The sequence below is a fragment of the Lepidothrix coronata genome, unplaced genomic scaffold (genome assembly GCF_001604755.1).
Source record: "Lepidothrix coronata isolate B3197 unplaced genomic scaffold, Lepidothrix_coronata-1.0 Scaffold10, whole genome shotgun sequence".
Lineage (NCBI taxonomy): Eukaryota > Metazoa > Chordata > Aves > Passeriformes > Pipridae > Lepidothrix > Lepidothrix coronata.
Genome location: NW_016690190.1, coordinates 7435080 through 7460306, shown reverse-complemented (window position 1 = coordinate 7460306; position 25227 = coordinate 7435080). Strand labels below are relative to the sequence as shown.

Genomic DNA, 25227 nt, shown 5'->3' with positions numbered 1-25227 from the left:
TTCTAGCACAACTTTACAATGCAAGTAAAAAGAGGGTACTGACAGGCCATGACAACTGGAACCACTCCTGTTCAAGCTGAACAGTGCACCAAAGCTATGCTAGCATGAGCATTACAGACCTTTGAACTTCATGGGCTCTTGTCAACTCTGACACCAGTACAGGATGTCCCACATCATGAACAGAGTGAAAAACAAAAATCTCTTTCCAGCTCTCAGAGGAGCAGTTCTGCTGTCACTGTACTCACAGATATGGGGTACAAGTAGGTACTTGTTTCCTACTTGCAGTATCACTGCTAATTTTGGGACACAATTTCAGCTCCAGGCTCATTGCTAGAGCAGCAGAACAGAAGTGCTGAGCTATAGTGCAGCACAGAAATAGTGTTACTCATCCAGGAAATTACAGCTCCACGTCCCACACAGAGCATTGCCCTCGTGTCTAGATATGCAAGGCAATGGGCATCAGCCACACTGGAGTGAGGCAAGCAAATGGCTTGAATTTCTAAAACTCCAGGTACTCAGATGTCCCAGAGCACCGTGGGAGCTTCTGGTGACTTGTACCTCTCATGAAAAACAACGGAGTGGATTCTGTTCCAGGCTCACCACATGACTCCAGGCAAGTCCTGCCACCCCTCTGCATCTCAGCTGCTTCGTGCTTAAACTGAGAGTATTATGCAGCTCTGAGAATAGACACACTTATTTTTGGAAGTTCAAAAAAGTACTCAAGACCTCTGCACGGACGTCATCAGAGAAGTTTCTAACATAATCACTGACATTCCCGTGCCCAGGGCACAGCACAGGAAATCTGTCAGAGCCTCCCAACAAGGCCTGAGGAAGTCCCAGCATATGTTCATTTCTGTTCCCTCCATGCCATTTCCCTGAAGAACAGGCCTTGTAGACAGAAGAGTTTCAAAATATGTCTGAATTACTGTCTGAAATTACTGCACTCGAGCTGTGTTGTGTCAGACAGGGGCTCGGTGTTGAAAGAATTGTCTATATGTTCAGCTGCATATCATTACAAACATTTAAAGAAGCTGCTGTTTCCAAAAAGGAAGCAGTTCTTATTATTATGAAAGCTGGGGGTTTTCCAGGGTTGCTGGAGTGCCAGCAAAGGATCCAGAGCCAGGACAGATAATCACAGTAGAAATGATAGGCAAATCTACAAGTGCCTGAGGACCACCTACGCAACATCTGCACGTCTCATAAACCAGGTGTTGCTCCCTGAAGCACATAATTTGGGCATGCATTCTGTGTGCCACTCCTACCACCTCCTGGCTCCCACCAGGACAATGTCACGCACTGCCTACAGCTACGTGCAAAGTGAGGCGTGCCAACCCCAGCTCAGAGAAATCTGTCATTTACCAATAATATGTTGTGTCGGTGCAAAACTAGCCCACAGCTGGGAATTGGCAGGACATATTTGAGGTATCGCACTCACAGAGGAGGAACAGAAAAACTGCTTTGCCCACAATTACCCAAAAACTGCAAGCAGTTTAAGTCGAAGACTTAAAAGGAGGCACACAGAGAAGTCAGGGGTCAGGCTCCAAGAGAGACACAGATTGACACTCCAGTAAACAGGCTTGTTACAAAGCACTAAATGCAAAGAGGAATTTATCCCAGCAGCAAGTGTCACACTGCACACAGACAAGCTTTCTTTACAGAGGCAAATGCACCTTGGCACGCCCAGCATCTAACACAGCTCTGGTCACTTAGTCCATGGATCCTACCACACTTCAAGGATGGGAACATCTCTCCTTCATGCACTAGCTATTCTCAAAAGCTAAGGCTGAAACCCTGGGATTGGTTCCACCTTTCTTGAAAAACAAAAGAAAAAACCCAAAACAACACACGCAAAACAACAAAGAAAAGAACCCCCAAAAATATCCCTAGTCAGGAGTCTGCTACACCACGGAATGAAAAGTGAAGGTGGCCATGGAAAGGGGTTCAGCACATGGATGCAGTTCTGGAGGAATTTTATTTTAATAAATATGTATAACTCCAGGGGAAAAACCTCTGTCAATATAAATTCTATGGAAAATATTGCTCCTGTAGACAGAAGAGAGACCAGTTCTGTTTGTGTATTCAGGCACTGTATATATGAAGATATTTTAGAGGCCTCTATACTTAGCCATTGTGGTTTCAATCTTTCCCAGGCCAGAGGTAGCTGTGTAAGCATATAGTCAGCATTGGCTAAACAAGTACTTTTAAACCATACTATTATTACTAAGTTCATTAAAGAAGGCTTCTTTTTTTTTCTTTTTTTTTTTTCTGTGTGTGTGCATCTATTAATTCCAGATAAAAACATTAAAAAGACCCGCCGAAACCCAACACCCTTCTAGCCCTTAGAGCGAGATGTGTTTTTTTCAGTATCTCTTTATATTTAACTGCAGCCAGACCACTTCAGGTCATGATTTCATCTGATCTCAGCAGGATGGCAGCGCTGGGTCCCGGGGAAACCAGGGTCCCTCAGGAAGTGATGTGGGTGACTCAGGCAGTGGAGCTCCTTCCTCTGAGTCAACACTGCCCCAGTGTTTCAGCATCGTGCCGGAGGGCGCTGACCTGCTCGGCGCGTTGTCTCTCAGAGGAAATAAATGGGTGCCTGACCACACTTGTGGTTGTTAAAGACAACATGTCGCTGTTCACAAACACTGGCATTTGGCTACGTGACCGCTCCCCATGTGCATAATTACATCTCTGCCTTCCTCCACTTTCTGTCCTGAATTGTTTCAATGGCTCCTGTGTTTGATCCAGCCCTAAACGCACTTCGATGGTTGGAGGAACAGTTCCAGCAGAGCCCTGAACTAAGAACCTGGAATTTTATTGCTGACCCCACCTTTGGCTGGCTGCATAACCTAAGCATGCCTCTTCCACCTTCTCTCCCTTGGTTACCCCATGTGCAAAAGGGAGATCATGAGAGGAATCTCTTCTGTAAAATGCATTGAGAGATACTGGTGAAAAAAACCATATAAGAGAGTGCTATAAAGATGAGACGGTGCTATTAATTAGGTACGCTGATTAAACATTCTGGGATATTTTCAGTAGAAAAGGCATTAGGGAAAATAAGGGAGATTTATAAGGAAAGAAGTGAAGTCTTTGCATTCGATATAATCATGACCTATGATCTTTCTTCAATCCAAGAGTGCCTTGGGTTATGGACCCGACAGGTATTTCCCCCTTGGACACAGAGTTCAAGTGATGCCTACTCTACAGTAAATTCTCTAAAGATGCTGAGCATCAGCAGGATTTTTTTCCCCACAGGCAACTCAGCTGCCTGTAATTACCTGAAGAAAATTCCTCCTCTTCTTTCCTAATCCCAGTGCTCTGATCACATGCTCTGGGGACTCCATTTTGGAGCAATGTGACATTTACAACACACAGTCTGAAAAACACATGAAAAATACACCTGGATCTGGGCACAAAAATTCATCCCGGGTTCATCAAAAAGTTTGTGGGCTTTCTGAACACAGTTGGGACCAAGCTACAGTTTTGCTTTGTACCTTGCAGTTTGGACAAGAAAAAAATCTGATCAAACTGAGTGAGGTGCACTTGGAGAATTTCAGTTCAGTTCAAAACTCAGAGGCCAGAAACTGCCTTGAACAGAGAGCAGCCAAAGTATTCTGCACCCACCTGCATGGCAAAAAGGATCAGCTTGACAGAAGTGACAGGGACTCAACAGCAAACCTGACCACTACCAACTCAGAGACAGCCATGAGAACACTGGTACTGTAGATCAAATAGGGATTCACTTCTGAAGCAAGTCCCCCACCCATCCCACTACCCATGCAGTGGTTTGCAACTTTGAGCAGCCTTAGAGCTTGCAATTTGGATTCTGTCTGGATGAAACTGCACAGCAGACTGTGCTTGAGGAGGATACCTCATGTTCCTCCTCCACAACCATGGGGTCAGACAAAAACTCATCCAAAATAACACTCCCCCACCCCACAGTGCTAGTGCATGGGTGCCATGTCTTCAGCACCAACTGTTCACCCTCCAGGTCCGCTCTTCCCGGCCCACTCTGCCTGCCAGTGCAGCCACAGCCACCAAAAACTGGAGCTCAGCTGCCAGAGAACTGGAGTGCAGAGGTACAGCAGTACTCGATTACTCGGGATATCTGTTTTTGAGCACCCTCTGCTGGATATTACAATTTTTAATTCTCTCCAGCAATGCTAGCAGGCTAACTCTGATCAACCAGCAAAATGCTGGGCTGTAGAAGCAGGGAGCCTGTCCTGGGTATCCCTCGGATGCCCCAGCATACAATGTGCCCAGTGTGCTGTGGAGGATTCTACTCTGCACCAGCATTTATTCCCAAGGGGATAAATCAGTGTTCACTGAAAACAATCAGAGCTCAAAGTCATAACAAGGAAAAGTCAAACCCAACAGAAGTCTTCCCCACGTGACTAAGCTGCTTACAATTCGCTTGGACTGAATGAAACATATTGCTGAAAAAAAGTGCCAATGAAACACCTAAAATGCCTTGTTCCCCAAGAGGATGGAGCTGCACAGGCTCTGATGGTGTAACATTTCCTGCTGCGGCTCAGACCTGCAGAGGTCACCTAACCACCATAACACTGGAGTGGATGACTATCAAAGAGGTTGTTCAGACACCTGGGATGGTGGTTTGACGGATGGGTAACTGTCATCTTGAATCTACAGTCCGTGAGGGTAACAACAGCATCCTCATATTCTACATCTCAGCCTTCAGGTGATTAGAAAGCTGTGGTCACCTCTGATCCCAGCCAGGTTTATAGCAATCATTCAATGCAGAGACATTCGGGAATGCAAGGCTTAGGCAATGACTCCTCTAAGCTAGTGTCCGCTGTCAGATGTTTCAAAGGAGGGTATTAGAGTTTTATGGGGCCAGGAAGAGCATTTAACCAGCTGCAGCTGGAAGACTGTCCAGGAGCAGGAAGACTCAAACCTTCTAAACCAGCTAGAATAAAACTAATAAACTGCACGTAAGATTTTTATCCATATATCTAATCCTTTCTGTATTTTACTGTGTTCTCAGTCTCAATTATTTATGTGCAGTAACCAAAAAAAAATAAGTTTCACATGTGTCAGATGTTTTATTTCAATTTCATTGGAAACCTTGTATTATGTAAAAGTATACACAGGAATGCCTGGTTTACTTCTCTGTACTTCTAAGTTTATATACTTCTGTCATATTGCTTTTTATTACTCTTCACTCTAACGAAGGATACATAATCTTTTCAGTCTTTCCACACCTCTAGGCATTTTCATCACCTTGTTCTGTTAAATATTTGTAGCAGAGCGATCGGAAATGAACGCACGATATTTTATTTTTAAAGACCGGAGTCCCAGAGAATCACTCGTCTTCCCACCAAAGAGATCCCACACATCCCTGTTGCCAGCAGCCTCCTGCTCAACCAAAGTGAGGGGAGAGATGGAGGAAGCAGGGCTTATTACCTCAGACCCTTTCACACTGCAAAATTCATGACTGCTGGAGGAGTTATGTGCTCCCGTGCCATGCCAGCCAGCGTCAGCTGCGGTAACACAAACGAAAAGGCATTAACCCTGCTCCCTGCTAGGAAACAAAGTCTCCCACTCATTCCCGAGAAAAGTTAAAGGTACTCATTTCTGAGGCACTCGCGGGGTGGGTAGATACGCTCGCTGCAGTTCTCCAAAGATAGCTCAGAAATAACCTGGGAGGATCCCAGATGAAGGCTGGGTGTCTTCTTACATCTGTCTGGTTTCGGAGATGGAGTGTAAACAGTGGCACATTAGCTTAGATTAATTACAGACTGCCGGTATTTTGCTTTCATGTAGCGAGCTCCGGGAACATAACACCGCTGATAATTAAATAGCACCTTCCATCAAAAGGCTCCAAACCACCCAGCAAACCAGCCGAGCTGTTAAGGCAGGGCTGCTGGGGCAGTACACAGCAGAGGCTTAACAGGACGCAGGAACACAGCACGCTTGTTTAGGAAATGAGAAATTTCTACTGAAACTACAGAAGGAATTGTCACGTGTTTTACGTAAGTACTGCACAGCCAAACCTGTGCAGGATTAGCATCAGTATCAGGAGACCTTCACTGGTCAGACTCAAAGTTTTATATCCTACAAGAAAGATCATTTTTCCCATGATACAACTGTCTATTTTTTTTTTCTTTTTTTTTTCTTTCCTGCAACAGTGGCTCAGTAATCACTGAGGAATTAAAAAAAATAGTTATCTCCTACTTTGTTTTCTGCAGGTATGGGATTTCTTTGCAGCTTTCCTACACAGAATATGAACAGTGCACAGGATTTATTTGGGAACTAATAGCCCTTAACTAAGCAAGGGTGAGAAAATGCAGAACAGGAGATAGATGCCAACAGAGAAAAGCTCACGGCAGTGGGGTTAATCTTCTGTGTCACCACATCCCCTCCATCTCCTTCCACGCACACCACTGCCCATTAGTTACGTGAGATTTTTGTGCCAGGCTCACCAGCACAGCAGTGTCAATACTGGGAGGTGAGTGATCAAATCTTCCCTCCCATGTGCGGTATCACAGCTGGGGTACCACATCCTCTCTCCCTGGTAATTTCCTTTTCTGTCCCTGCTCTTCCCAATCCTTTTCCCTTCTTGCCCCATGCCCTTGCAGTCTGCCCACTGATGGCAGGGAAGACCACAGTTGCTTTGGCTGGGATGGCTGAATGAATTGCTGCTCTAAGTCCGGGCTGCTCCCCAAAACTGGAGCCCTGAACCCATCAGCTGTTCTCTCAATGACGCCAAAAGGAGAGGCCCTTGTAGAAGCCAAAGGGAGAGCAGAGGCTGCTGCTTTACATTCACACTTGCAACAAGGAGCAGAACTGGTGGAGGGGTGCACATTTTTCCTGCCCAGCACAGCCTCTGGTGCCATCACCCTGCAGAGGAGACTGGGAACCTGCAGTTTGGGAACTCAGTATCTCAAGATCAGCTGCCCTTTGCAGGCTGGATCTAGGGACTGGGAACACTGACATACTGAAACACACACCAAATACCTTCAGCATTCCCAGAGTAACTCTGAGAAACTCCAGCTTGAGCACCAGCAGCATTATCGAAGGGCAAAACCACTTACTGTCCTCATGAGCACTCAGGATCACACAACCTGCCCTCTGTGCAGGGACAGTGACCAATCCAGCAAATTTCATCACCTTCCACAGCTAAATTCTAGGCAAGGCCACAAATGCTCTTCAAAACCACTTAGGCTGGAACCTGCCCACTGATATGAGATGGCCAGAATGCCTGGCCAGGAGGTGATCCATAGGGATAACAGTCATAGGGAGAAGAGCTTAAGGGGGAAAGAAGGAAGGGAACAAACGTCACGCTGGAGCAGCTCTTACTTCTGAATGGTTAATTACATGCTATTATGGTTTAGTTAATAATCTGAAGTGAGACACACACTTCCATCCAGCACCTCCTCATCTAACAGCGAGAGGTATTTTTTTGGCACATTGTGCAAACAGCACCTACTTTTCACATAACAGTTGAATAAAAGCCATGAGTACTCAGTCTATGCCACAGCATTTGATACAGCAGCTGGAGCACGCTGCTGTGGGACAGTTATTTGTTAATTTTGCCTACTTCTGCTAGAAAAAAAACCTTCCCTGAGCCCAACCACACCACCACAGAAACCAGGTAATCCCAGCTACAGAAGCTGCACCAGCTCCTCAGGGCTGAGGTGGCGGTACCAACGGAAGCGAAGATGTAGGGAACAGATAATTTTGCAGATGTAAAACACCAAGCAACAAAGTACAGGAAAGCCAAGGAGATACAAAGCTACCAAACTTCTACAGTATCTGTTAGGATTGTTCACTTACCTTTCACCTTCCTAGGAACCACGGCACAGTTGAAAAAGCGCGACCAGATGTAGAGCTCACAGGGGAAGCTAAAGAAAAGTACTTCCCATCTGCTCTCTCACAGTCCTGAGTTACAGAGAAGATGCACTACACCTGGGCAGGTTCAAATGGCAATGGTAATCCTCTGCACTCTCTGCTGCTCACACCCATCAGTACCCAGCTGAAACCTATGAAGGAAAGGAGCCACTCAGGCTTAACAGAAGGGACAGAGCCTGGGTTACCTCCATAAATCCCAGTTCCCAGCCCTCACCCCCATAAATGAATCCTCCAAGAGAAATATGGAATATTTTATAGTCATTAACATTAAGTTCATATCCTGGAGCCTTCGGATTCCTCACTGTAGACCAGGATTCCAGCATGCCAAGAACTCTCTGCCAGCAAAGCTGTATGGCTTCGGTCTGCAATGTGTGGCTTGTGCTGAAGGAATATTCAGAGGCCTCAGTGTGCTGGGCACCATAAAGCACAAGACAGAAATTGATTTCCATCATTCTTATCCCGTTAGATAAATAAAAAATCTTAAACTGAAAAGCTTTCTTACCTCCTTTTACAGTAAGACAAGCACATAGCAACACTGGTGTTCCCCTCCCTTAGAAAGGCATAAAGATGAAGATTTAAAAGTGTATTAAACAGCCAGAGATGTGACTGCAGTATGTTAGATGTGCAGGCAGGAGATCCTGGATAGCTCATGGAGAAAGAGCAAGGGTTTCCACCCACTCCTTTGCCTGATTAAGTCCTGGAGGATCCCCAGCAGGTTTGTGTAACCAACATGGCCACACTTGCCCTGCTGCTGTTGCTTGTGTGTGGCAGAGACTAGAGGGGGCTCAGGTGGGCTGCCTTGAGCTGTGTCCACCCTTCAGCATTTCCACGCTGTGGGAATACCTTCCTTTTCCATGGAATAACTCCCACTGCAATAGCAGAAACGGCAGAGGAAGACAAGCCAAAAAGCTGAACTAGAAATTGCAAAACCAAAGTCCTCTTTTAGTCACCAAGTTGCATCTGTTCCTTGCACATTTCTTGGAGGTATACATTTCTGTTCCAACATAAGTGAAAGCCCAAGGACTCCAGTTGTCAGTGTGCTGCCAGTGCTGGAGTTCTTTCTGATATATTTAGAGCTCACAGCATCACACCAGCTCCTCTACTCATTAAGCCATGATATTTGAGCTATGACTTTTTTTTCTGTTTTAAAGGTAACCTATCCGAAGAAGCTCTCAGACTGTAAATCTGGTTGCTGAACGAGAAAAGTACGGTTGCCCCAGTGTGATTTTGTTGCTGCAATTAGAGAGTAGGTTTTATGTCTGTCTCTCAAGGACAAACTCCTGATCGAGACTAAAAATCTGGGTGAGACAACTGACCAATGCATCTGACCCAAGGCTGAAAATAAAAGCTGGCTTCCCACTTCAGTTTCCAAGTAAACTCCACCAAATGACGCAGCACCCCATACTGCATTTCACCGGCAGTGCAGATATATTTAGCCCTGTATGCCCCTCCCAAAGCTCAGCGTGGGGCACAACTGGCTGAGCAGAACCCAAGGAGGAATACAGGAAAACAAACCAGGCAAACCATCCTCTCCTACTCAGCAGAGTGGCTCATTTACTTGCTTTGTTTAAAAGAACACAAACAAACAAACAAACCCCCCAAACAAGGAAACTTCGGAAGAGGAGTTTTATTTTCAGGTCAGGCGGCAAACCCAAGACTTGTAATTAGGTCCTGGAAATTAGCAGTTTAATTTATTTGTGTGGTTGAGTGTTCTTTGTATTTCCATCCCAGTGCCAGAGGAGAATGTAGCAGGTGAGATCAGTATCTACCCTTTCTCCAAAGGCTTGTGAGAGAAAATGGTGTAAGCACCACACAAGCATCGTGGACGTATGAACATTCTGGGACTCTCCTTTCACAGGTGTGAGACTAGAGGAAAATAACCCACTTGAACAGTGATATTTGGGTGCCCGAAGATTTGGGATCTAGAAAAGTGCCCGAGGGAGGTGATTTTCAGCAGTGTGTAGACAGCTAACTTGCAAATGACTTGGTGTATTCCAGCAGACACCTCCCCTGAGACATGACTCCAGGGTGGGTCACCCCAGGGCTGTGGGAGGGTTGGAAAATGAACACAGCTCTAGGAAGCCGAGGTTTTGCCCTGAGGGCCTGGGATCTCCTGAGATCTCTTCTCAGCCTCATCAAATCAGAGAGCAAATAAGCCAAATTAATGTGATAAAAACGACAAAAGGTAGTGGCTACTCAGAAGCATCCACCAGCCAGGGTTTTGGTACCAGCTGGTCGTATGGGGTGATGAATCTCTTCCCCCAGAAAGCCACAGGGAGGGCTTTCTGCCTTCCTCAGAAGAGCTCTCAGCTGCCACACAGGAACACAAGGCATCTTCTTGGCTTCCATGCTGCACAATCTCCTGGTCTCAACTGAAAATAACTTACACACTGAAGTCTTAGTCATAAAAGACTTCCTTTTCTTCTCAAATCAGTAAAAAAATCCATTCTATACCAGAAATGAATCAAGAAATCACAGAAAAACATAACAACGAGGTTGCATGAACAGGAGTAACCCATCAAGACCCCCAGCCTGCTTTCCCTAACACAGCTGGTTTTAGGTCAAGTCTTTGGGAACTTCTTGCTCTACAGGATGAACTTTCAGCTCAGAGCTGGCCTAAGCAGAGTGTGATTCATTAAGGAGCCCTCAGTGCAAAACACAAAACAATTTCTCTTACCATTTTCCCCACTCCCAAATAGGAGTTAATGTAGAGCCAGAGAAGGTTCGTGGCCATGATAAGACTTTATTCTGAGTAACACTACGAGCACAGAGACTTTTGATTTCTCAGAGTTGCACTGCTCCATCCTCTCCTTGACAATTTAAGAGGTTGAGTGGAGTAGCTGTCTCCTAGATTCCCCAGTCTTTTGCTCCTTTCCCATGAAGAGTGCTCTCTCAAGTCCTCATTTCCATGTCCTTCCCTCAGCCAAGAGAGCCAAGCACAGCTTTTTGCTCGTGTTCTCGCTGCCCCGGCCGAGAGGAGACCATTATTTAAAGAGATGCAGAGTGAAACTGGGATACGATCGTAATTACTGACCCTTGGGCACTGTAAAGCAGAGGACCACAGCGTGCTGAGACATGAGTAACCCTCCTCCTGTGGGAGAGTTGGGCACTGCTGCTCTGTGTGACCAAGAGCTAACCAGGTTTAGAAATCCCTGGACATCGGTATCCCCTTTCACAGTCCTGCAACCGCAGAGACAAATAACAGTCCATAACAAACAACTTGAGGAAACCTCTTTTTCTTATCAGATTGTTATAAAAAGCAATACAAGATTTTTCCCTAATTTGAGGTATAAAATTGTTTACAGAAACTCCTGCAAGTAATTCCTATCCTATAGGTTGCTTGTGTACGTAATGCTGACAGTATCTATTACTCAAACACTTAAGAATGACAGGCATAGCTTCTTATCCCTGACTGGGTGAGTGCAATGCCTGGAACCAAATTTATCAGGCAAATATTTGAAGTTAAGATGCCAAAATTCAGGTCCCTTCAACAGTGCTCGCTTTAGCCCACTACCACTGTATCTGTGAGCATTTCTGTAATAAAAATCACTTGTTAAAATAGTCACAAAGAGTGTGGAATGCTCTTCCAACACAATCAAACGCCAGTCTTCCTCTAAATATTGGCCAATACTAGCCAAAAAGTTTAAAATACTCACCTAGCTCATCACTGTTCCAGTGATGTAATGTTTGTAACAGTCCCGCCAGTGCCATACACAAGGGAGGTTTCTGTGAGAACCAGTCTTTTCTCCTTCAAGAATATGTCTCCTGCTCGTTTAGATTAATTGATTTCACACACAGTTGTTTATGTGTGTGGCCTCCCTTGATTTTCTGAGCTCTCTTCGCTCCAAACAAAACAGCTTAGGGTTGTAGAGGGAGCCAACTGCATTTTGGAAGAGGGGAGATAACACCTCAAAGCCAGACAGAAAAGGATGTTTCTTGCTTCAGAGACTTTTCCCTGGATTACTCTTTGAGGCAGCCTGACAAAAGCATGCTTCTGGGGAACACCATAAAACTGCTTCAGAGACACACTGCACAGAGCCCGGCAGGAAAAAGCTCCCCACAATGGTGGGAAGGGGAAAAAGTAACTTCTGAGGAGAAAGATATATGGCAGTCTGTGAGATTGCAAACAATAGACGACCAAGAAGCTGTCTCAAATTTTAAAACATCCTCATTTCATATAACAGCCTGTAGCTAGACTGAGAGAGCACCAGAATCCTCATTTGTGCATGGAACATGTATCAGGCAGCTGTGCAGTGCACTACCAAATGCTGGTTTGGAAGGAAAATTTATCTTCGGAAAGAAATCTGGATATTAATTTGAAAGCACAACACAGAGCAAGAAAGATTAACTGCCCTCAGCCTCTCCAGACCAGCCATGTGGACACACCACAGATTCAATCTGCAGTGAATTACAAGTCATCACAGACAAAGTATTGAAGTAGCCAGCCAGCAAAACCAGTGGAAATATACTTTTGTGGATCTGGTCAGAGAATGGAATCTCTGTTCCCCAAGAAGGGCTGGGATTTCAGCATTTGCCTGCATCCCAAATAGGGATGAAAGGTCAAAATATTATACTATTTCATACTACAACCAATTCCAAACTCTTTTTGATATGAAAAGGCAGGGGCGGGGGGGAAGATATTATTGACAGAAACAAAACATTTGAAATGTTTTACCAGAATTTTCTCTGTCTACCAGCACTGTAAAAATGTATGGGCCCTCACATAATCTACCAAGGATGTTAGGAGAGCTGGCTGATGTCACTGAGAGGCTGCTCTCCATAACCTTTGACCAGTTATGGAGATTTTAGGACATCCCAGAGGACTGGAAGAAGGCTAATGTCACCCCATGTACAAGAAAGGCTTAGAGGACATTTAAGTCTGAATGTCAAGCGGAAACAGAAATCATTAGGTTTTGAAACACCACTATGGAAAAATACGTTTTTCTTCTGAAAATTTCAATTTAGAACACACCATGTTTGCTTATGAGAGCTTTTTCATTTTACCAGCTCAGTGCTTGTTTTGCTGCTTGAGGACTGGACATTTGCTCCAAGCATTTGGATGTCTGCAATGGGCTTATCCCATCAACACTGGAGGTTCCCTTTAGAAGTTCAGGAATACACCTGCACCCAGACTTTTTTAGAAACCTGAAATATTACAGAGTAATTCCATACTTTAAGTTAGAGAAGTGGTCCATGGTGTCAGATGAGTAGTAGAGAAACAGAAACTCATTCTGCACACAGATGAGGAGTGGGGTCTGCAGATACTCCTGGACGCCCTCCAAAGCAGCATCCCTTCATCTGCATGCAAGATTAGAGATCTCTATCCAAAGGTTGGTTTTGCAAAATCTTGGAAAGGAAAAGGTAAATGGGCCTCTGAAAACACTAAATTATTGAATATTATTCAATAGTGAATATTATTTCTCTGCAGAAAAAAAAAACAACCTCACAAACAAAAGCCTAATTCCAACTCCAGTAATCTGGAGACATCTTTAAAATTTCTGAAGACATCTTTAGGCAGATGTACAACTACCAGGAACCTCTGCCCTGTGCAGAAATAACCAGCCAGAGCTTTCTGTGGAAGCAAGGACAATGAGAAAGCAGTATATCCCAAACACAAGGTTGTAAACTTTGACTGAAAAGGCCACTCCATCACTAACGCGCTGCTTCAGACCCAAGGGACAATGGCTGTGAACATGCAAGTCTGCACAGCACCACAACCACAGAGCACATCAATTTACAGGGACTAGTCACAGATGCAGGACCTCAGACTGCCAGTCATCAAGCTGGTCTGGAAGATCCACTCAGCACAGTGCTGAGCTATGCCAAGAAAAAGCCCTACCAGGGCAAAAGCGGCAGCATAAAGTGGTGAATTTGATGTGACGATGTTGGTGTTAAAAGTCAAAGGCTCCCATACATTTGGACAGAGGAGCTGAAGGGAAATGTAAAATGTGTTTAGGTGGAGTCAAAACTGTTGACTGAGCAGACCAGCAACATTTGCCTGAGTACCAAAGGGAGAACTGATCGTATTCAAGTGACTGCAGCTTTCGACGTCAGACCAGCACCTGTTAGATTGATGAACCTTCTGGATGTCAGTCTATAATTTGGGAATGGGTGCTGCTTTTGAGCTCTTTCAATCCCAGGCTTAGTTTAGAAAGCTATGACCACCCCCTGGCAGCCTCTGACACCTGTCCCAACATGTGAATGAGCCACAATTTCCACAGGACCAGACATCCCCTATCCCTGCTCCGGCTCCCAGAATACCCTACAGTCCAGCATACACATTCACTTGCACACAGGTCTGCTGGATAATCCTAAACCTAAAGGTTTTGGGCTTTGTGAAGATCACCACCTCTTTTACCAGGAGGAAGAATGAGTTACTGGACCAGCTGTGAAATAAGAGGATAATCCTCCTTGTTGCCGTAGGGAGGTGCAGGAATTGGTACAGGTAACAGGCAAAGCTTTCCATGCCTGCTCAGAGCCATGCTGTGATGGTCGCCTTCCATCTGCTTGGCTTGGAATCAACTGCATGAGGTTTGCCAGCTCACATCTCGCTCAGGTTTATCAAAAGCGGCAACAAACTGACAGAACCTTCTCTCTAATGTATTTAAAATACATTTCCTATTTCAGCCTTGTCCATAGGCTAAAGTAAGGCTTAGTTTGTGTTAACTAACTCTGTCTAAACGCAACCACTTTTCCTGTTGCTTCTAGCTTGCTTTTATGCTTGACTTAGAAGCATTACCTGGCCTCTATAAGCAGGGCCTGGTCCAGACTATCAAGGTTACCCCACAAAAATTTTTTTAGTTCATTGAGTGAAAACAAAATATAATAAAAACACGTGCCTCCCAACACCCTGGTGAACACTGTTGTGCTGACAAAGATGGCCACATGGGCACAGCTGTGCCTGCAGAAATGCTTCTTTCATGGGCTTTGGAAAGGTGTCAGAGCTGCACAGGCAGAAAAGCCCAGCACTGCTACAGACACAGCCTAACATAAGCAGACAAATTGAGACAGTAAATTTTTCCTGGTGTGTGAGTCTGACCTAATTGGCACCATTTTCTTAGAAGATAAAGAAGATTTATATGCCTTGTGGGTAAAAGTTTTGGTTATTACAAAAATGGGGTTTTATACCACTGAGGTGCAGCTGTCACGCAGAAATACAGACCCACTCCTAGGTCTTCTCACCATGCTATGGAAGAGACAAGCAACTCTCAAGCCTTTCAGGATTGTGCAGGCTTCTTGGAGAAAGGCAGAGATGCTGAAAGAGCCCATGCAGCTTCAGTAAAAACTTAAAAAAAAACAGTGCTGCACTTACCAAGCTTACCCAGCTGAAAACTTCCTTGCCATTAATAAAAAATTATTGGAAGTTCATTTTGTATATTGGCAGAACTCCCAAACAGCTTGTTAAGAATAGGTGGAAATGGGGACTAGTTATAAAAACAGAAAAGAAATTGGGACAGGTAATTGGTCATAATTCACAGGCACTCACTCCGCTCTACCTGTATGGCAGGCTGTGAAATCTCCGCAGGTGGAATAACAGCTGCAGCCACCCACAGGGCTGCAGATGTGGGTGAGAAATCTGGTTTGTACACACCATGCACTGGAGCAAGAGCTGACATTTTGGTCCAAAACCAGAAGCTTCCAGTACACCATGTGGAGTAACGGAACTACCCCATGAATATCGGCATCGTCTCAATGCAAGAGTGTAAAGCTTCAGTTAGTTTTCAGAGATGCAAAACTGGGCAGAACTGACAGTGATAACACCCATAGAATACTACAAACCTTTCAAGCTGTGACACAGAGATGATAGTGACAAAATATTTACTAAACAAAACCCTGACATGCTGCCAGACCCAATAATTAGAGTAATTATTAACAAATCTGGGCCACAGAATATAATAAAGAAACCTGCAGAATAGCTATATCTGTAAAAAGAGGATGAAAAAAAGGAACTTAATTTTCTTTTGTACAGTATAAATTTTTTATGATTAGAGACAATTTCAGAAGACTTAGGAACACCTCAGGGAGAAATGAACCCAACAATGACAAAATTATTTTTTCTGAAAAGTGTTCCATTAATGAAGACATATTTGGGCTCATATGTTTCTCTCGACACTGTGATGAGTAACAAAGCTCAGAAACATTTTCACAGCTAAGCAAGAGAGATTCTCATTTAATTTGCTTTAGAGCTCCAGCTTATCCATAAGAGAGGTGCTACAATGCTTCAGGACTCAGTGAAACAATGATACTAAACCAGCCAAGAAGCTAAATACAGAACAACTGGAGAAGGAAGATAAATTTAGGGAGACCACTGAAATATTAGTATTCCTATGAGTTTTGTTAACCCTCTGACCTTAATGATGGAAAAAAACAAGCCCAAGACACATGTTTCACTGAGCCACTTCAGCCTCCTTCACCTCCAAGATGGGAGACTTTACAGAAAACGTGTTTTCCCTCAAATCCTTCAAACCAAGACTTAAACTTCATATGTATTCAGAGATATCTCTCTATATATATACAAAGATACTATGTTGCTCTCCTTTTCTTTCCCTAATAGAAAAACTATCAAACCCTTTGAGCCTTTCCCATGAGCTACTTTAAACCACAAATTAATCTAACCCAAGAACTCTTTAGAAATCCCTGCACGCAACAGTACCATGAGCTCTCTGGCCACAAAACGATTCCCACTCTAGGAAGACTCATTCAAGTATCCCTGGTATGTTGTGCATTGATTTATCTCATTTTGTTTTGCTCCAGATCCCGAGATTAATCTTTGCATAACAGACTAGTCATTTTGAGTAACCAAGCCTACCCAAGTAGCCGAAATAGCTGAACCTTGGGGGGGGGGGGGGGAAAATGGGACCTTTGACAGCGTTTCAAGTTGGATACCCCAAATCACCAGTCATTGCTGAAAACCCTGGCCTTCACTACCTTTCCTCTGAATATGAGAGTATTAAGCACAAGGCCACCGGGTTAGCTCAAAGAGTGGCAGAGGAGGCCAGGATTCAAACCATCTCTCTCATGTGGTAGACCACAGCATTAGCTACATGGCACAGCAGGCATGCCCAGAAAGGCAGAGATCAATTAGGGGTCTCTTGCAGGACATGAATGGTTTGATCTCGATGGTTTTATTTAGATGAAGAAGGCTGCCAGGTTGGGCCATATTTACTGTCCCAAACTCGGAAACACTAAAGAAAGCAAATTCTGTCCAGAAACAGGAGCATTCCCTCTCCTCTGCTTCTCCCTTTCTCCAGCTCCTGTGAAGCAGAGGGCACATCACTCATTTATCAAATAAACTCAGACAAAAGCCAGCTTGGGGAAGCCCAGCTCTGAACAAAGCGAAATAACGAAGATGCCTTCACAGGGTGTCACCTACTGACCCCACTGCTGGGATCCCTAAGGGAGCAGAAAGAGGCACTGTCCCTTTAGAGCTGGCCAGGGAGCAACTCAGCATGCCTGATCTCTGTTTGGGAGCAACCACAGCCAGAAGGAAAACAACTGTGGGCTGTAGCGGGACAAGGGGAGATTTCCTGAAGCCTGCTGTGGAGTAAACACTCAGCAACCAGAGATGAGACAACAAGGGACCCTCCAGTCCTGAGGGCTGTGCAACCAGATTTAAAAATAAAACCTTCAAGAGGGAGAACTGGCTTGTCCAGGACCTCAAAAGAGCCAGCATCCCCCTGAGAGAGGGAGCGAGCAGCAAACCACCAGCCCAAGGCAGCCAGGAAACGCTGCAGCAGGAGCCAGACCCACAGCTCAGCCACAAGAGAACAGGTCGGCTTAGGATGGATGAAGCCGGCTGGGGAGTTAAATTTAGACAGGTAAACATACTGAGGGGAAGAGATGGGGTTCACACAGCCCTCACCGTCTGCTGCTGCCAGGCCCTGGGGAGGATCCTTCAAAAAAAACACCGTGGGGATGGGGCACCTCAGAATAGGGCTGTTGGGGGCAAGTGGGTTGGGAGCACCCAATCACAAGGGCATTTTTCCCCCATCATTTGCTCTAAGCATCTGCCTGCCAGGCAAAGTCCCCAGGAAGCAGGAAAGCTGTTGAGAGAAGCATGGAGGACTCTGCAGCCTGAGGAGAGATGCAAGTCCTGGCTACACATGGTGCAGTGGGACCTTGCAAAGGAAACATACCAGGGAAAACCCAATGAGAAACACAGGGGCCACAGCACCAGTGTAGCCATTTGGGTGTCAGAGCCCTGATGAGCTCCCTTTCTGAAGGCAAAAAAAGGATAAAAGAAGCAAGAACAAGGAGCTGGTCCTGTAAACTCAGCCAAACTCTATCTTGAGTCATCCAGGCCCCGAGACCTGGAAGAGACACACAGCACTCCTTTCCCCGCACTGCCTGCAGCCCCACAGCAAGCCATTAAAGCTCACTGCCCATTTTACAGCTCCCAAGGACAAGGGAAGCATCCCCACACTCACACAAGACTGCCCCCCACAACGGGCTCCCCTCACAAAGCGCTCCCACAGAGCACGGATGTGCACTGACAAGGCACACGAGAGCATCCCCACTTGGTGGGTACTGCTGTGCTGAAAAGCCACAATCCGCTCTCAGTGACCCCGTCGCTCCACCTCAGGCAGAGCAGGGGAAGGCTTGTGTAAGCTTCACCAAGGCCTAAGCCAGAGCTTGGAAGGGGGCGGCGGATCACAGGGTCTGGGCTGGTCTCTAATTCTGTCCATATGGTCTCAGCCAGTTACCTCTGCAGTGAGCCCAAGAACTTCAGTAAAGAGCCTCTTCTAAAAAGACACCCAGTCTTTATTTGAAGATTTTAAGAGCTGGAGGAGCTAAGGTTGCCTTTGGTCGTTTGTTCAGATGGTTAATCACCCTGCTGTTAAAAACACCGCCTGTTTCTAACAGAGCTTAAATGCCCAGCCACATGCCTTAAGTTCTCTCTCCTGAATTAGAAAGCTCTCCGAGCACCCTCAGAACTGCTGAAAGCGCTCAGGTATCACACCATGTTCTTTCTGAAACGCTACCTAGGTCTACATTCCTTAAATCTCGCATTAGAAAAGGATTTTTTCCAGTCCAGCAGAAATTCCCCTGAGTCCTCTCTGCGCTGCCTTCAGTTTTAATGAAGTCTGTATGCCTTTCCTCAGCAAGCAAAGGTCCCTTTCTATGCAAAAGTGGAATGAAATCACAGACTGCCCTGTCTTACATAACAACAAGCCTTGGCTATGCACATCCTGATTTTAAAAGTTCTGTGTTTCAAAGTCTCTCCAAAATGCTCAGTGTGTGTGCGCGCAATTTATTTGGAAATGATGAAATGGTTTTCACTCGAACTTTGATCAGCTGTTAGAAAAAAAGATCTTATGAATAGAAACAATTTATATTCATTTAAATGAGCAATCATGCAGTTTTCAGAGAATAACTGGTTTCCCTGCGCGCCTTGAAACCCAAACCCAACAACTTCAGGACAAAAGACGAAAGATGTGAAGCAGTCCAGAAACAGAGAGGCCTACTGGGCCAGAGAAAGGGACAAATAGCTTAAAGGTGACTGCACTGATTTATTAATTTTTAAAAATTTCATGGTATTTGATCTCTTCCTAAAAGACCAAGCTCCTGGAGACTTTGCTATACAAGAATGTTAATTTTTCTTAAAAAAAAATAGGACCCCCCAACTTTCTAGACTTTTCAAAACTTCCATTTTTTTCAATTGATGTCGTGAATTCTGGCAGATTGGGAGGGAAGAGGCTGAGAGAGAAGGCTTCTCAGGGCTGGGAGCCTGTAGCCACGACTTCAGCTTTAGCTTTCCTAAACAGAGGTCAGTCACATGTACATTTTCATTGTACATGCACTAGAAACAAGGCAAAGGACGGAGGGGCTTACAGCTTACAGCTACCAAGAGGAGAGGAGTGCTAATAGTGAAGGAGCTAGGGAGAGACTCCTTTCCAAAAGGAAGAAATCTCTCACAGACAATCCTGGGCACAGAAACGTGAGTGACAGAGCCTGTGAACAGAGAAAACCCACAGCTGGAACAGGGCCAGCTTACTTCCCCAGCTCTGCCTCCTACCCCACACTGGCAGCTCAGCCTCACACTTTTCTCTCCATATACTCAGCAAATTTCTTTAAAAAAGAAGGAAAAAACCTGAGTACTTAGGCTAGCTTCACTGCACATACGGCAACTAATCCCTCACATTGGACACTTGGGGTAAAAAACATTCCACCTGAATCCCTGCAGTGCCCAACCTTCATGTTGGATAAACCCAGGTGTCCATGCACAGGACATGCACAGGTTTAAGAAAAGTGTCTCTCTAGCCAACTTCAAGAAAGCCCACTTCTTTCTCTTCTGGAAAGAAGAGCACATATCCAACTTGGTTCTCAACAGCATCTGTGTGACAGAAGACAGGCACCTGCAGGTGAAACCTCCCACCACCAGAAAAAGTGATCCCTTCAGCTCACATGTCAATGCCCAGCAGCAAACACGGGAAGGAAGGACAATGACAGGCTTACACTTGAGTGTTGGTCTAAACCTTAGGGGAAGGTGAGGAAGGCATTAGAAACCTGCATGCACCAGGCAGGCTCTGAAGGGACAGAGAGATGAAGGTGAGTGCAAAGGAGAGAGATACCTTGTGTGCCCTTTGTATGTGTGTGCCCGAGGCTGTGTGGACACAAAAGCCCAAACAAAGGGCAATAGGAAAGAGCTCCTCACACATAGGCAGAGGAGGAAGCATCCATGCAAAAGACAGCCTGCACGTGCAGGTGATGTGGAGTACAGCAGATTACACTGGAAACGTGCAGGTGCACACAAGGAATGCGATGCACAAGCAACCCAAGTTTTTGGCTAGGAAGAAACTGAAGCAAGAACAAAAGTGCTGGTATGTATGTGTGGAACAGCTCTGTCAGAGAAAGCACCACAATCCCAAAGATGAACAGGTGAGTATGTGGGTGCAGGAAGCAGGGAATTAAGAGGAAGATGAAAGTTGGATAGAGAGACTGACAGAGACATTCACCTGATGGCAGAGGAAAACTACCAAAACCATGAGGCAACCAAGTGTATGACAGCACACAAAAATATGTTTGGGGAAGTTATTTTACCCCTATCACTAAGGGAAGTATTGCACTGTAATTCCCAGAAAAAAAACCCCAAGTTTCATAAAACAGCGTGTTTCTTACAGACATAACTGGGATGCTTGTGCCCTGGTACTGTGAAACCGGGAACACCATTACTACTCATCTGTGTTTCCATGCGCACAAGCACCCTTTCCCACTCCACATGCCATGGCCTGTGCCACACCACAGGCACGTGAGAGAGAAGGACAGTGTGGGCTGGGGGCTTGGGTGCTCTCTGGAAAGCAGCTGTGCTAACGCTCAGGGAAAGGGTCCTCATCCGAAAGTAACATCCCTGTGCCCCAAGTAACGTCCATCTTACTGGAGTAACATCTGCTTTGCTGAACTCATGTCTGTCATGCCTGAGGAACATCTGTTTCACCAGCACAGTGTCTGCCACCCCAGAGGAGCATCCCTCGCACCCCAGCAACATCCCTACTGCCGGAGGGTGACCTCTTACGCCCCGGCAGCGTCTGTCCTGTCACAGCAGGTCTCTCCCACCGCAGCAACTCCACCAAGGCCACCCCGGGGCCACCCCGCAGCCGGCCGTATTCCAGCGCTCCGGTCGCCCCTCCGCTGCTCCGTGTGGCGGGAGGGCTCACCCGGGGGCCCCCCGACAGCCCCTGCCCGCGGTCGGGGCCGTCCGCCGCGGGGGCTCCGCGCAGCCCGGACCGCCCGATCCCCGCGACCCCCGCAGCCCCTGCCCTGCCCCGCCCCGACCGGCGGCCGTGACGGGCCGGGGGCGCCTCCGGGCCGCGCCGCCCGGGGTCGGCGGCGAAACGCTGCCGTGTCTCCCGCGCTGCGAGAACTGAGAGACCCCCGGCACTGCCCGCGCTGCCTCCCGCCCCTTCGGGGGCCGCCCGGCGGAGGCGTCCGGCCCCGGGACGAGACGAGCGCGGGGGTCCGCACCGCCCGGCGCGGAAAAACACCTCCCGCCCCCCGGCCTCCTCCTTCTCCTCCCGCCGCCGCCCTCCCGCCACCGCGGGCCGGGGCCGCCTCCTACCTGCATCTCCCGGGCGCCGCGTCCCCGGGCGGCGGCGGCAGGTGAGCGGGCGGGCGCGGCGGGCGCGGGGCTCCGCGGCGTCGCGGCGTCCGGAGACCGCGAGGGGACGCACCTGCCCCGGGGGCCGCCGCCCCGGGCCGAGCCCCCCGCCGGCTGCGAGAAGGGAGCGGGGGGAGGCTGCCGGCGCTGCCCTCCCCGTCGCCGCGGCGGCGCTGGGCTCCGCGAACGGCGGCACCGAGGGCGACCTCCCGGCCGAAGTTGGCGGCGGCGGCGAGTGCCGGGCCCGGGAGGTGCCGGCGGATCCCGGGGGCTCCGGCCGCCTCCGCCCCGCCTCCCCCCGCCCCGCGCCCGCCCCCCGCGCCCTGCGCCCGCCCCGCCGCGGGCACCGCCGCCGCCGCCGGGATGGGGCTCGCTGGAGGGGGCGAGGCGGCCCGGGGATGGGGCGGGCGGGGGGCTGGCCCGGGGGCGAGCTGCGGACCCGCTGCCGTCGGGGGGGGCCCGTGCCGGCGAGCGGAGAGGACGACGGGGAAGGAACGCTGCCGTCTCGTACGCTGAAGGCGACCGGGCTGGCTCCCTCCCTCCGGCCCCTGTAGCCCTCCGGTCCCTGCCGCCCCGGCAGCGCAGCCCCCGCAGGGACGCTCAGTCACTCGTGGGTCGCTCCCAGCGCATCCCTGCGGTGCTCCCTCCCTGGCTGCCCGGCCCCACCGGCTCTAAGTGTCCAGCCCGCTCCAACCGCCCCGAGCTGCCGACAGCTCCGTGCCCTTCCCTTCTCGTTGGGGGGGCACCACGGGCACCCTGCTCATGTGGCTTCTGCCCCGGGGCCAACGTGCTGGGAGCCAAAACCCCTCCGGTACGTTAGCGCGGTTCCTGGCTCCCGCCAGCGGAGGGATTTTGACCTGGTGACCTACTGCTTCATCCGAGCAGCGATTTTTGGCGTCTGTCTCCCATGCGTGTGGGGGGCCGGGTTGCAATGAAGGTGTGAATGAGGCAAAGCCTGGTTCAGGGATGCTGTTAAAATAGGCTGGCAAAGTTTGGCAGAGGAGACAGTGCGTGAAGCTCTTGATGGGGCTGGCTCTCAACAAGCACATCCATCCCTTGCCTGCAACACCAGGAATCACACTGGAGGATCTCCCCCACCCCTCTTCCCATAAAACTTCACAGATTCACAGCCAGACCCTGTTCTCACTTTTCCTGGCAGAAGTAGGGAGTAGCTGCACAGGCATTAGCAGGATCACTGCAAATTTATGTTGGTGTAACTGAAAGCGGTGCCTAGCCCCCAGGATTGCTGGGCATCTCAGTACATGGAGACAGGATTTACTTGTCTGGCCTCTGAGCTTGGTGACAGCTCTGCAGCAGCCAACAAAGCCAGAAGTTACACTTGTTGTGTCCAGATCCCCATCTTCGGGCCCCACACTGTCAGGCATCCAAAGTCCCTCTGCAGCAGGAGCTGCAGAGCCTCACATGTGGTGCAAAGAGCACCTTGCTGCTCTTACACCTAAACAGACTCTCACATATAAGGATCCAAACAGAATTACACGAGGAAAGCGTTTTCCCCCTTGGAATACCTCAAATTTGTACTGGCTTGGGACACAGTGCAGCTTGAGGCACAGACCCCTACGTGAGCACCTTGTTTCAAACAGCTCTGAGCATCCCTTTGGATTCGGAGCGTAAATACTCACGTGAGCACTTTTAGAGGAGCAGCTACGTGTTTGAATACAGGCTACACACTACGAGTAATTGAAGGATCCTTAATTTATGGCCAACTGCAACAGTGTTTCCCATCACTGTAGTCATTAATGATACTTTCTTTTAATGGGGATAGGAGATAGAGGAGGTACAGCTGGAGGTAAATAGTAACCCAGTGTTTGTGGCAGGAAATAAGGAGCCATTGTCCTCAGTGCTATATAACTAGAAAGATAATAGTTGGTACAGCAAATACCAACTAATTAGAGGGCAAAGGAAGTCTTGAAATTGCAGCTGGCTGCAGGAAATTTTAGGTGCCAGCTTTTTTGCTCCAAGGTAAAGCCTGTTTACCATATGGGCTCTTGTTCTCTGCTTGTCTGCCGAACTTGCACCTTAAGGCTGCAGAGGGGAGGAGCAAGGTGCTCCTTTGGGGACCCAGAAGACAGCAGGGTCCCCTCCTGAGGACCTGGAGGTGTGGAGTGTCACAGAACTGAGACTTGGTAACAAATTGCTTGGTCTGTTGAGTAACACACTTTTCCACTTTGGGTGCTGTGAGGCACAGCTGGCCACAGCGAGTCATTAGGCCAGAGATTCTCATTGGTCCTTACAGGAATTCTCCTGGGGCTGGCACTGCTTCACACCTCAAGACGGTGTCCGACATCAGGGTTAGAGGGAGCAGAAGGGGAAGGCAGACACACTGTAGGACCACCAGCAGAGACAGATGGGCAGGACTGGATACGTGTGCTCCCTAAAACCTCCAGCTATGAGCCATGGGGATTATTCAAAAAAGATACTAGATGATTGAAAGACCATGCTGGCTTCAGCATAGTCCGTGAGGAAGATGGGACTTCCTGCAGCTTTAATCCATCCTTGATGTCTCCACTCCTTCTTTGTTGGGAAAAGAAGAGCTATTGGGAGGTACATATGTGTGTGTCAGGTGGTGCTGGGTGCCCGGGAGAGCAGGAAGGAGGGCTGGGGTTATGCACCTCAAAAATTGGGTGAGGGTGGTTCCCTGGCTTACCGCTTGAAGAGCTGGAGAGGAGGTGAGACATCCTCAGCCAGCAGTAACGAGGTGCATGGCCCATCTCAGAGGTGTGTGTCTCACAAAGGGGAAGACCTGGCACTGCTGCCAGTGCTGAGGACAAAAACCCACAGAACGAGTTGGTCATGGTGTTGGCATGGGTGGGTGACAACAGGAGACCACCTGCTGCTTTACTTCACTTTGCCCTCTCTACTGAACTATCTTTGGTGTTTTTCTTCTTTTTTGGAAGGAAAAAAGTTGGTTGCCTGCTTTTCTTCTAGTTTTCCCTGCAAGATTGCTTTATCTTCCATCAAAACACCGTCCTATGAATGTCATTCCATAGTTTTTGTCCGTTGAAGCTGTTCCTCCATCCACAGAGCAGGGCGGATGAGAAAAGGGCACTTGTATCCAGCCAGGGGTGATCCTCACTAGGCATCGGGAAGGAGGGGCAACAGCTGCCAGTAGGAGGGGCTCCTGTCTAGCCTCAGCTGCCAAAGGTGTTGTCCGTATGTTCTTCAGAAGATGTCCCAGTATGATTAAGTCTCACTGATTTAATAATGAGCAGTCCCCTCAACTGGAGCTGGGCAGGATGTGG

The 25227-nt window shown here is 47.9% G+C and overlaps 1 long non-coding RNA gene across 1 annotated transcript in view; it reads right to left on the bottom strand.

Annotated features, from left to right (window-relative positions):
* Positions 1–21968, bottom strand: part of LOC108492441 — a 57333-nt gene extending 35365 nt beyond the window's left edge. The window contains exons 1-2 of the long non-coding RNA XR_001873108.1: positions 21929–21968; positions 7798–8003 (exon numbers count right to left, since the gene is read on the bottom strand). This is a non-coding gene — a long non-coding RNA (uncharacterized LOC108492441). The remainder of the gene's footprint in view (positions 1–7797; positions 8004–21928) is intronic.
* Positions 21969–25227: the final 3259 nt, after the last annotated feature.